Below are 14,323 nucleotides of genomic sequence, written 5' to 3'. Positions count from 1 at the left end.
GGCTTCCGTTGCTTCGTAATCACTTAGTCATCTAAGGGTATACAAAACGTTAAAAACTCAGCCTGAACTGCTAATTAATTAAGAAAAGATTTCAGTTTTAAATATATAAAATAATAAGATTTTTATAAAGCTCGTTTCATAGATAAATAAATAAATACTCTAATAAGGAAATAAGTAAGTGTTATATAATAAGCTATGCTTAATAATAGAGCTCTAGTTAATACTAAGGCTTAGTATATGATTATCTTCTTAATGTTACGGTTTTAAAGGCTATTTGCTACGTAAAAGTTATATATTAAGGAGAAGCAGCGTGGGCACGCTGACGGAGGCACGAAAACGGCTACCCAACTGCCAACAACTGGCCCAGTGCCGATTAAACCTAGATCACAGCTGTAAACAGCTGATCAGTTGATCGGCCAACTGAAAACGGCAGCTGGGAAAGGAAAAGGAAAGAGAGACTAGAGACGGGCAACGAAGATAGCTAGAAAGGCATGGCAAGAAACGAGTGAATGGCTGTAGGTCGTGATAGCTACAGGTCTAAGTCTAACTGATGAAAATATAAGTGCGCGACCCATATAAATAGACATCGAAAAAGCTACGTAGCCTAGATCCACCGCACCACTACAATACCTAAACGTAGCGATTCAACGATATAGTATACGATATAATATAGATATTAATATTAATAGTATAAATAAGATTAATAGACTAATAACTACTAATAACCGATAGTTTTAAGGAGAACTAGGAATTAATATTAATAAGACTACGTAGATATAAAGAATTAAAGAAACGGAACTAAAATCGAATTAATAGGTATACCTATATATAAGCTAGCCTTATATTATTAACTAATATCTAATATAACGAGAAATACTAATATAGGCGTAAAGCGGCGCTTAACGGTAATACTACTGATATTATTAAATAGCCCCCGTTAAATCGAAACCGGCCTATAGCTATAACCGATATCGTATCTAACGTGATCCTTTATTTGGGATCTATCCCTTATACGTATTACTTTAACGAAGGTTATACGTTAGAAGTTCTAAACCTTAATAAAAAGGACTATGGTTAACTTATTTATAATAATTAAACTTTTAGTCCAAGGAATACGCCTCGTACTCTAGTTAGGCGTTGACCGATTAGAGAAGTTCGTATAATATCCAGACCTTATCGATTAAGATAATATAATAGATAATAATATACCTATACTAGAGAAAAAGTATTAGGATATAGATAATAGCTATCTTATCTTTACCTTTATGTTAGATAATAAGACCCCTACTACTTCTTTTTTTACTTTATACCTCGTACCGTTAAACTAAACGGAGTCCGTAACTAAGAAACGAAATAAATCGCTATTAAGCCCCGAAGTAATAAAGATTAAACCATTAGTAAAGACCTTAAGAGTCGATACTAACTCTCTCTTTTTTATCCACCCGAAGAAAAGGAGGATAACGATAAAACTCTTATTTAATTACCCCTTATTCGTAGCTTTATATTTATCCCGTTAATTACTATGGTATTATCTTAAAATAATAATAACGCAGCCTTTAGTAATTAGAATATACTGATAGTTACCCTGATTATCGTAATACTAACTTTTAAATTCCTAAACCCTACCAATTACCCGAGGCTTAAGTTTAGTAAAAGTAACGTAACCTAATAATTAGAAAGGGTAGATCGATTATTTAACCGCTACCGTATAAGCGACGACGATAAGATTAAAGAGATCGGTGAATAGATTACGATTAAGATTATTAAGGCGTATTAACGACGTTATAAAGGATTAAACGATTTAGAGAGTTATTATTATAGCCTTGAAGTACCGTTTTAGGATTACTAATAAACTAAGCTAAGTTAACGTTAAACGAAAACTCGTAGCGCTAGAACGAGGTAACGTAATTTACGATCTTAAGGTAATCTTTACTTATCTTATAAACTATAAACGTCTTTTAAGCTCACGAACGATAACGGAAAGCTTCCCTAGAAAGTAGGATACCTAACCGATAAACTCCTAATGTCTTTGATTATAAAGTTCTATAAAACGAAAGACTATAACTATAATAAGATCGGAGATCGACTACCGGATTCTTTATACCTAGGTTTATAAGTAAGTAGAACGTCGTATAATGGTATAAATTACCGATAGGAACTAAGCCGAAGAACGATAATAATATAAAACGGTAACTTTCGAAGAACCCGAGAAACATATAATATAAATAGTTTAATAATTAGCGATTCCTAGCTTTTAAATACCTTTACTACCGCCTTCCTCGTAGCTTAGACCTTCTTACGGTACCTAAGTATTAGTTAAGAAGTTAATATATAGGCCTTTTACGACCGACTTAACGCTTTAGAGATAAAATAACTTCGTAGAACTACCGTTAAGAGAGTAGCTCTTATAGTCCTAGGGATACGTACGGCGTCGATTAATAATATTAATAGGAAAACCCGTTCTTAATAAACGCGGTTCGGAACCTAAGTCTTTATAACCTATAAACTAACGGAAGAACCCTAGTAGGTTCTAGACGTAGTACTATATTAAACTACCGAGGCATACGTAATAAGATTCTATTAACTTAATCGAGTAACTATAGAAAATTCGAGTATTAGTTTTATAATACTTTCGATCGGCTTTATAATTATACTTATTACTTACTACTAACGGATATAATGTAGAATCGGTTCTACTATAGGAATAAAAAGTAATATACTACCTCGAGAACGGAGACCTAAATAAGCTAGAGTTAATACTAATCCTAGAATCGATTATTATTTAAGCTAAGCGTAAAGAAGAACCGATCGCTTATTATATTTTATTTTACGTATATTAAAGTAAGGAATCTCTAAAGTAAGTACGTAGGATAGTATATTATTATCTAACCGAGAAGCTAAAGCTTATATCCCTTAACCTACGATACTCTAAGAATAAGAAAGTAGTATTAAAGTAAGAAGAGATACTAAGAGCTATATTAAAGATTAACGTTATTTAAATAGTCGAACGTAAATATAACTACGAATTATACGAGATTAAGATCTTAGGTTATAGTTAAATAAAGAGACTTATTAACGACGAAGGTATTTATTATTATAAGGGTATTATTAAAACGAACTTAGTCGAAGTTAACGTAGTTAAGCGAGCTAGAGGTCCTAACGGCGAGTATATCGAGAGAGAAGTACCCGATTAGGAAGATATAGAAGTCCTATCGTTATAGCTTAAGCATGGACTAACTAAAGCTAGTAAGAACGCTACTATAAATACGAACGACTAAGCTAGGAATAAAGACTATTAACGAATTATTAAAGGAGTTTTAATTAGATAAGATTAATAAAAATAATAGAAAACGTTTCGAAGTTTCGTAGAACGACCTAATTAAGTTTATACCCGGGTTTTCGGAATAAGTAGTTAAGTACCTTACGATACGCGCTATAAAGATTAACGAAGGTTAGTTTAAAGTTATTAAGATTATAAAGAAATACGTATAAAAAGATTGGAAAGAAAGTATTAAAATACCTAGCGTACTATAAACTACCGCCTCGTTTATTAATCCTTTAAGTAAAATATCGGTAAATTTTATTATCGTAAAGGATATTAGGAACTATATCCGGCCTTTCTTTAAGCTAGTAATTAACGTAGGACCTAACGGAACGAAGCTTTCGTATCTACGGTAATCGATATAGGAGCGTAGTTTAATATAATCGTAGAAACTACGTAAAGAAGTAACGTCTCCTTATAACCGGTACTAAGGCGATATAGCGAGGTTTTAGATCCTTTATAGAAATCCTATACGTAGGAATAATCGACGGTCTTATCTAGCTCGCTAATTATTACTTCCGTTTACTAATTTACGTCATTAAAAATAAGTTCGTTAGTTATCCCTTATTACTTAGTATAAACTTTATGTTTTAATCCTATATGAAATTCGAATTCGACGGAAGTACCTTTATAGAAACCGTTAACTTTAGCTCGGCCTAGATAATAGTCCATCTTGCTATCGACTTAAGAAGCGATACGTTACTAAGCCTTATATTCGGCGATTAGGAAAACTAGATGCTATTAATATCCTAGGCCGCTTAATAATATATATAGGCTTAAAAACGCGTTCTTAGTCGAGTACTTAAAAGCGACGCTAGCCTTTAAGTTAAAATTAATTATACCCGCTTTTACGACGACGATATAGAGGTAATACCTATTTCCGAAGCTAAGGACTTATCGGCCTTTGAATTTAATTTGGATAAGGGAGATAAGGCGATCGCTAGATTAAGCGACGAAGAATTCCTTTACGTCTTTAGTAAAGCCGTTACGAAGGTAATTTAATATACGACGTAGGAATCGAAATAACATAAGCGAAACCTAGCCCTTATTTCGGAATTAACTTACTAAGTTAAACGTACGATTTTAGTTAATATTATATATAAACTTAAGTCGCGTAAAGTTTAACTCGTAAATAACGTACGGTTAAATGGCTAGATACCGCTAGAAATATTAAATTAAAAGGATTATATATTAAGGGAGGTTAAATCGAAGTACGAACCCTAGAAGTATCTTAACGCGATAAACCTTATAAGAATATTATATTAAGATTCGCTAATAACCCTCGAGGTATTAGATGAATAATAGAAAGATTTAACATTATTAAAATAGGTTTATTAGATACGGAAGTAATCGATTAGGAGAAAGACGTATTTATTAAGATCCTATACTGGAAAGAGATAACCTTAGCCTAGGATTTCTTTAAAATCGAGAAAATTCGACCTAAGGTTTACCCCGACTATAAGATTAGGACGGTACTATATAACGTCTAGTAAGCTAAGGATATCCTTATCCTAGTATTCCTTAAGGAACGAGTAATCGAAGTCTTACGTATACGACTAAAGAACGGAATCCTAGAAGAGAGTTACGGTTATTATCGAAATACGTAGTTCGTAGTCGAGAAAAAGATAATAATTTACGACTTATTAACTCTACGATAAAACTTAACGCCTAGATTATTCGCGACGCCTTTCTACCTCGAAATAAAGATTCCTTTACCTAAGAATTCGTTATATATTTAATCCTTATAATCGTCGACTTTTTCTCTAAGTACGACTAAGTAACGCTAACGGAAATAAACCGTAACTTAACTACGTTCGTTAATTTTATTAGCCTTTTACGTATAATGATTTTATTATAAAGCGCGATAAACTTAGTTACCGCTTTTTTCCGGGCGGTTATACGAATTCTTTACAATTTAATTCCATTAAATACGAGTCCTTCTTCGACGACGTCGTATTAAAGCGCCGGTATCGAGATACGATAACTAAGAGGCTTTTCTGGAAATACGATACTTTATCTTAGTACTTAAAGAATATCGACGCCGTCCTCCTAAACTTCGAATTAGCCGGTACTATTATTAGCGCCGTTAAATCTACTTAGTATAAAGGTAGTACGGTAATCGTCAGATATTTATATAGTATAAACGATAGGAAGCCCTCGGAAATAAAGATAATTAAGATCTTAAAGTAAAAGTTATATAAAAATATAAACTAAGTAAGGTCTTTTATTAATATTACGGTTTTCTTTAGAATATAGATCGACTACTACGCTATAATCGCTAAACCTCTCTTAGTATTAATACGTAGGAAAGTATACTTTATTTAAGGAATCGATTAATAATATATTATAAATTCGCTTAAGATTATTCTTATTAACGTACCGGTATTAATTATCTTAAATTATATTATCGAGTAATTAATCTAAGTAAAAGTCGACGTATTAAGAAACGGTTAAAGCTACGTATTAGGTTAAGATAACGATAAAGGTAACTTTAAACCTTCGAATATAAGTTAGGGATTTAAAGAAAGGTAAAGTTAAATTACGATACTACGAAACGAGAATATCTAGGAGTCGTTAAGTCCTTACGACGGCTTCGAAACTACTTTACGTACGCATTTACTTCATACTTAAAACCGACGCTAAAGTACTAATCGCTTAGCTTAACGACGGATTCTTTAGTCTCCCGGGCGTTATCCTTATTAAGTAATAACTTATCTTAAGATATTTAGCTTCGATATTTAATATATACCTAATAAGAGATATTCCGTTACGGACGGTTTCTTACGTAAACCTAACGGCCTAAGCGACGACGACGACGATTAATAGGAAGGCGATATAAAGGACTTTATCGATATATAGCTTAATATAATATACGCGAATATAGCGTATTACCTAACGCCGCCGAGTAATCTAGCGATAAAGTCCTACCGTTATAACCGCTGGAAGAATAATCGATAAAGTCGTAAGAAAAATAACGTTTCTTACGCGATTTTAACTACCTATCCGATTAAGAGATAACCGATTAATAAGGTATTAGAAACGATAGACCCGGTTTAAGAAAGAAGCGCTTAAATACGTCGTTTCGGAAGGTATCCTATAGAGGAAGCCGAGAAGTATAAGGGCATACGACGAATTATCGGCTTAGAGAAATTATATAAGCTATAATTAAGGATTACTACGAGGATTTCGCTTATAAAAACGTACTTCGACCTACGATCGGTAGTTAAATTATATTATTAACGCGGTATATTCGAATACGTCGCCCGAAAGGTTAAATCGTATCTTAAATATTAAAAAGGAAATAACTTAAAAGTCGACCCCGCTTTATATAACGAATTAATTAACGTTCTTATTATTAGGTAATAAAAGTATAATATATATAATAAATAACGGATTTATCGTAATAATTAAAATACGAAACGAATTATCGGTTTTTCGAAGCCCGAGTCATTAGAAAGATAGATTCTAAAACGATCGCTAAGTTTCTTTAAGAATAGATATTCCTATAGTACGGCGTACCCCTAGTAATTAAATATAATAATAATTCCGAAAATAAAAAGGAGGTCCGTAAAGTAATAAAGCTAGTTAATATTAAAGTTAAAGTCGGTATTACTTATTTCTATAATCCTAGGGTATAGTCGAGGTTAAGTATAAAGTAATTCGCGAAGGTCTTATAAAAGGTATAAACGGTAGTAATCGGGAATAAACGAACCTATTAAGGGTAATTATATAAGTAGATAAAACTTCGACGCGCTTATACGGAATGTCGTTATACGAATTAATATATAGGCGTAAGGCTATTATTCCGATAAAAACCGTTATTCCGACCTAGCGTATTATAAATTAAAAGAATATCCCGGACCGAGAATCGCTTTTAATTATACGCGTACGATTAATCGAGAAACGCTAGGAAGATATATTAGCCGTAGCTAAGGTTTTAACGGCTAAATATAAGAAAGCTACCCGGTATTAGGACGAAAAGAACGCTTATAAGATACGAAAAGAGCTCCTAAAAACCGACGACCTCGTATTATTATACGATACGTTACGATATATAAATAAGTCGATAGTCGTAAAATTAAAGTATTATTAAAAGGAACCGTACTTAATCGCTAAAGATTTAAGCTATAATCGTTATAAGCTTAAAGAACCGGATGAAATTACGTTATTATACCTAGTTTTAGGCTATAAATTATAAAATTTATGAAAGATATTAACGGATTTTAAGAGCTAGAAAACCCGGAAGAGAACGAATAAAATATATGCTTACTACCGACTAAATATAAGGACTAGGAATCGACGATTACTAACGACCCCTAAGCTAAAGGAGGCCTAGAGCCTATACCTTCGGCGATTAAAGATAAAGAAGAAGAATAATTAGCCCCGAACGATAAGGCTCGGATTATAATAAAAATACTAAATAAAAAGCTTAAAGGATACGAAGTTATACCTAACGATAAACCCGGACTAAGAAGATCGATCCGATTATATAAATAACCCTCTTTTTATAAAACGATAAGGCTATAGTACTATAAAACGACCTACTAAGGAGGAGCAGAGCGTACGCGATACTAGAGACCCGAATAGGTTCACTCGAAAGTATATTCTATCGAAGACTATAGCTCGTACGGTAGTCCAAGATAAATAAAACTAATACCGCTACGCTAATCGAAAAACAAAGAATCTAATGTAGTTATCGTATCTTAGCTATACCCCTTAGTCGTAGAAATGTAGTAGTCGCTAGCCCGAAGGCATAAGAAGTAAGAAAAGAAAAGGAGTAAAACGTAAAAGTTACTTATTCGGCTATAGCGGTACGACGAAGTAACTTAAGCGCCTATAATTAAAATAGATATATTAATCGGCGAACGGCGAATCTAATAATAAAAACGAATCTTTAATTAAGGTAAAAATAATAAAGATAATAATTTAGCTAGGTAGTAAATTCCGTAATAATAAGTATAGCATAACTCGTACTTACGGGAGTTATAGTTACTCTATATAGGCATAAGGCCTATCGTAACGTATTACGTAATATATTAAAAAGATATGTCTTACCGTATTACTATAGCTTCCTTAATTTAATTATACCGTAAGGGATAATTAAATTAAAAAGGATAATACGATATATTGAGGAGGAGCAGAGCGTACGCGATGCTGGAGACCCGGATATGTTTATTCGAAAGTATATTCTATCGAAGACTATAGTACGTACGATAATCTAGGATAAATGAAACTAATATCGCTATATTAATCGAGAGGTAAGGAATTTAATGTAGTTATTGTATTTTAGTTATGTTCCTTGGTCGTAGAGATATAGTAGTCGCTAGCCCGAAGGTATAAGAGGTAAGGGAAGAAAAGGGGTAAAACGTAAAAGTTACTTATTCGGTTATAGCGGTATAACGAAGTAACTTAAGCGCTTATAATTAAGATAGATATATTAATCGGAGAACGACGAATTTAATAATAAAAACGAATCTTTAATTAAAGTAAAAATAGTAAAAATAGTAATCTAGTTAGGCGATGAATTAGATAATAAGTATAGTATGTCCCGTACTTACGGGAGTTATGGTTACTTTATATAGGTATAAGGCCTATCGTAGCGTATTACGTAATATATTAAGAGGGTATATCTTACCGTACTACTATAGCTTCCTTAGTTTAATTATACCGTAAGGAATAATTAAACTAAAAAGGGTAATACGGTATATCCCGATTAATTTCTCCTTTTAAAAACTACCGCGAAACTTTATTTTATCGGTTATTATCTAACTATTACCGTCGCGCTTTTAATTTCTCGTTTAATATTATAAGGGAGCTTTTTTATTACTTTATAACTAACTTAGCCCGGTTTACCCTTACCGATCTGGCCCGATCGGCGTTCTCTTTCTTTATTTCGGTTACCTTTTTCTTAGTTTCGTCCTAGCCCTCTTAATTAGAGGAATGATAGGGGAGCGGGCGCGTTTTAAGGGTTAACTAGGTATTTTTCCTTTACTTATAAGGTATAGAGGTCTTCCCGGATTAGAAAGCTTTAATTTTTATTAGGCCGGGGAAAGGAAAGGGCGGGTCGTAACCTTAACGAGGTCGTCGTAACGTAGGTCGGTATTTACCGATACGAAGGAGTAAGAGGAATTAAGTACTAAGGCTATAGAAGAACGGCAGACTTCGGCTTACGTAATAAATCGAACGAAGGACTTACGGCTAAGGGCTCGCCGATCAGCGTACTTTACGCCGAGGCTATAACGTTAATAAGGTTAATTTACTTTTAATGATTTACGGCTTACCGGAAACGCTTAACGATACCTACCCCCTCCTTTAAAACTCGAACGCTATAAAATTACTCTACTACCTCGGCGTATTTTCTTATAATATTAAGGGAATTAAGCCCCTTATTTTCTTAGGCTTAGCGGGCGACCTCGATCGGTCGTTTAAAGATAAGATACGGTAAAATACCGCTTTAAAAACCGTAGTTAAAGCTATCTTATTAATTTATTAACGCGACGTAGTAAATAAACTAAGAGGTTATATTAGGCTCGAAATTACCGTCTTCTTACGCTCGCCGTAACTAACCGAGCGCGTACGCCGCCCGATCGAAGGCGCCGTTTCTAATTATATTAAAGCTAAATAATTTCCGGGGCTTAGGAAGATATAATACTATAGCGAAATAAGCTTAGGAGAACTTTAAAGGGTCGGTAATAGCTCGTTCGGGGTTTATTAGATCCGTATAGATCGTAAAGACTAAAGTAAAGGTAGGGTTATCGAGGAAGTATTAACGGGTTAGGAAATTAAACGATCCTATCGATCGGTAGCTTATCGTTTAGTACGGGTTTATTTCGAAGGCCGCCTTTCGGCCTTTAAGGTTATAGTTAGTTATAATATAGAAAGCGCGGATATCTTCGTTAGTAAGGTAGTCGTAACGGGCGAGGCATACGAAAAAGTTAGCTAGGGCTACTTTCGTTTATTTCTATAGTTATTAGTCCATAATTCGGGGTCGATTAACGGATAGCCGGAAGGCTTAAGCTATATCGGATCTTAATTCGATCAGACCCTTCTTCGAATCGTAATTATCTAAAGTACTAAGTTAATACTTCTTTATATTACTTTAGTTATCTTTACTACCGTAAATCTCCCGTAAGAGTTTAATTAAGTCGGTTAAATCGGCGCGACGTACGTCTCTATAAACGGAGGAAAGGAAGAAGGAGAGGGAATTCCGGCGGAGCGGGGAAAGACATCGTAAAAATAAATAAAAAGAATTAAAGGAAGGAGGAAAAAGATAATAAGTTAAAGGTAAAAGTAAGAATTTAAATTAATAATAAGAAAGGTAGGCTAGAGATTAATAGGAATATAATAATTATAGAAAGGGGGTTTTAAAATAGGATACCTAAAGAGGAAAAAGAGAGGAAAGGAGGGACGTATCGACGATATAATTAGATATATCCTTACGGCTAACGCTTTAGGAAAGCGCGTTTCCCCGCGTACGTATAGAGCTATAATAAGAAATACGTTAGCTTATAGCTTCTTATTATATACTTTTAATAAAGTAATAAGTACGTACGTTCGTAGACTTATAATTAAACGTAGGTTAAGATAGATATTATCGAAACTCTCCTAAGTACGGTACTTACGACCTAAGTAACGTATTCGATTCTCTCGTTCTCGTTCGACCTTCCTTCTTATTTCTCGCTATTCTACGGTTCCGATTTACTTCCTTTCTTTTATTCCTTAGGTTCTTTATCTTCGTTTTAATTCGTTTTTCGATTTTTCTTAATTCTAGATTTATAATTTCGTCGTTTTTATTTTTCTTTCTTTCATATATATATATATAATAAACCTTATTATCTAGAAGTAACTCCTTAAATTAGACCGGGCGACCGCCCTTAAGCTATTCGAATAGCTAAAGGCTACGGGAATTACCGACGAAGAGATTACCGGGGCGTTTAAAAAGGCTAAGGAGGATAAGAAAAAGGCCGTAACGTATTAACGGGTTAAGTCGATATCGCTACCGGTAAATTTAATGGATAAGTAATCCGACGAATCCTTCCGCCGCTTATCCTTTACCGAGAAATTCCGGGACGTTAATCGGCTAATTCCTAAGCCCTGGTAGGTATCGTACGTCCCGTACTTCCATCCGTTAAACTAAAGCCCGAAAGTAATTATCGGCCGGTAGCTCCGAAGTATCGAAGGAATTCGGATAATAAACTAATAACGTTAAGTATATAGCTCTTAATATTAATAGGATTTATTAATCGAGGGCTATATTAATTAATGATAAGATAATTCGTAACGTTTGGTTTTATTTTTTAGGTAGGCCGGCGGCCGGCCGGTATATCGTATAGGAAATTATAAATAAAGACTTTTAGGAGGTTACTTACCTTTAGAGTTATATTATATCCTTCATTCGTTACGTTTAATCCTTTCGCCGCCGGACGTTATTTATAGAGATTAATAATAAGGGATTAATTAGCGAATATTTCCGTCGATTAGCGACGGACCTTTATTACGTCGTTAATTTATTCGTTTAATAATATAAGGTACTTAACGAGGTACCTTATTAATACTACGAACGCCGGCTTACTTCCTCCGATACCGTTAAATACGCGGGTATATAACCCTTCTTTTCCTACCGATTACTAGCCTCTAATCATATCTTCGGGTATTCCTACGGCGTTTACCTCTTTTCTATTAACGAGGTACGTTATAAATTTCGTAATAAGCGGTTTACTTATCTACGGACGAGGATAGATCGTAACTTCCTTTTAATAAAGGATCTAAGTTAGGCCGTATACCTACTTATAATACGGGTAACGAAGGAGGAGTTATTATTTATAATAAACTCGAACATCGCTACTTTCCGGGGGTCGGAAAGTAAGTAAGTTTTTAGTTTTCTTAGTAATTAATAAATAAAGATAGGATAAGAGGGTAAAGAGAAAAAGAGAGGTATTAATCGGCGGGTATACGTTACTTCTAGCTTATTTTTAGACGCGTATTCCTTTTCTTCCTTTTTCTTTTGCTTTTATTAATATAAATTACTTTCCTTACTTTCTCTTTAAATATTAAAATATACCTATATTAAAATATAATAATTACGTAATACTAATATATTAATATCCTAGATTCCTAACGATAAACGCAAAGGATAACTTATCTAAGTATAGGAACGCGTTAATCGGCGTTAATAATCTATAAGAATATACTTTCTTTTAAGGTAAGAGATAAGGGAGGGCGTATTTATTAGTATTATAATTTAAGGTATTAATTTCGTATATAAGCTACCGGTTTAATAACCATATAGGGATAACTTCTTTCCTTCCCTACTTAAGAGAGCGACTATATGTTAAACTCCTAGGCTTTATTTCTTTTCGATCGATATAGGTAGGTTATTTTAAGGTATTATGGCCTTATCGTATTATAATAAGAGGGTTATTTATTAAGTCGGGTCGATCTTTTCGGTCCGGGTTTATCGTTAGGTATAACTTCGTATCCTTTAAGCTTTTTATTTAATATTTTTATTATAATTCGTACCTTATCGTTCGGGGCTAATTATTCTTCTTCTTCGTCGTTAATTACTAAGGGTATAGGCCTTAGGCCTCCTTTAACTTAAGGGTCGTTAATAGTCGTCGATTCTTAGTCCTTATATTTAGTCGGTAATAGGCGTATAATTTATTCGTCTTCCTTCGAGTTTTCTAGCTCTTAAAACCCGTTAGTATTTTAGATAAATTTCCGTAGTTTATAGCCTAAAACCAGGTATAATAACGTAACTTTATCCGGTTCTTTAAGCTTATAACGACTATAGCCTAGATCTTCGGCGATTAGGTACGGTTCCTTTTAGTAGTACTTTAGTTTTACGGTTATCGACTTATTTATATATCGTAACGTATCGTATAATAGTACGAGGTCGTCGGTTTTTAAGGGCTTTTTTCGTATTCGGTAAGCGTTCTTTTCGTCTTAATACCGGTAGCTTCCTTATATTTAGCCGCTAGAACCTTAGCTACGGCTAATATCTTCCTAGCGTCTTTCGATTAATCGTACGCGTATTATTAAAAGCGATTCTCGGTCCGGGATATTCTTTTAGTTTATAATACGCTAGGTCGGAATAACGGTTTCTATCGGGATAATAGCCTTACGCTTATATATTAATTCGTATAACGATATTCCGTATAAGCGCGTCGAAGTCTTATTTACTTATATAATTACCCTTAATAGGTTCGTTTACCTCCGATCGTTACCGTTTATATCTTTTATAAGGCCTTCGCGAATTACTTTATACCTAACCTCGATTATATCCTAGGATTACGGGAAATAAGTAATACCGACTTTAACTCTTATACCGATTAGCTTTATTACTTTACGGACCTCTTTTTTATTCTCGGAATTATTATTATACTTAATTACTAGGGTACGCCGTACTATAGGATATTTATTCCTAGAGGAACTTAGCGATCGTTTTAGAATTTATTTTTCTAATGGCTCGGGCTTCGAGAAAGCCGAATAATTCGTTTTATGCTTCGATATTACGATTAATCCGTTATTTATTAATATATACTATACGTTTATTACCTAGTAAGTAAGAACGTTAATTAGTTCGTTATATAAGGCGGGGTCGACTTTCCGGGTATTATTTCCTTTTAGTATTTAAGATACGATTTAACCTCTCGGGTAACGTATTCGAATATGCCGCGCTAGTAATATAGTTTAGCTATCCGATCGTAGGTCGAAATACGTCCCGTATGGCCGAAATCCTTATGGTAATCCTTAATTATAGCTTTGCGTAATTTTTCCTAATCGATAACTCGTCGTATATTTTTATACTTCTCGGGCTTCTTTTATAGGATACCTTCCGAAACGATTTATTTAAGCGCTTCCTTTTTAAACCGGGTCTACCGCTTCTAGTACCTTATTAATCGGTTATCTTTTAATCGGCTAAGTAATTAAAAATCGCGTAAAACGTTACTATTTCTTACGATTTTATCGATTATTTTTCCGGCGGTTATAACGGTAGGGCTT

The sequence above is a fragment of the Durotheca rogersii genome (genome assembly GCF_024521655.1).
Source record: "Durotheca rogersii strain YMJ 92031201 chromosome Unknown GGS23scaffold_45, whole genome shotgun sequence".
NCBI classification, from domain to species: domain Eukaryota; kingdom Fungi; phylum Ascomycota; class Sordariomycetes; order Xylariales; family Xylariaceae; genus Durotheca; species Durotheca rogersii.
The sequence above is the reverse complement of the archived record's forward strand: the minus strand, read 5'-3'. Positions refer to the sequence as shown.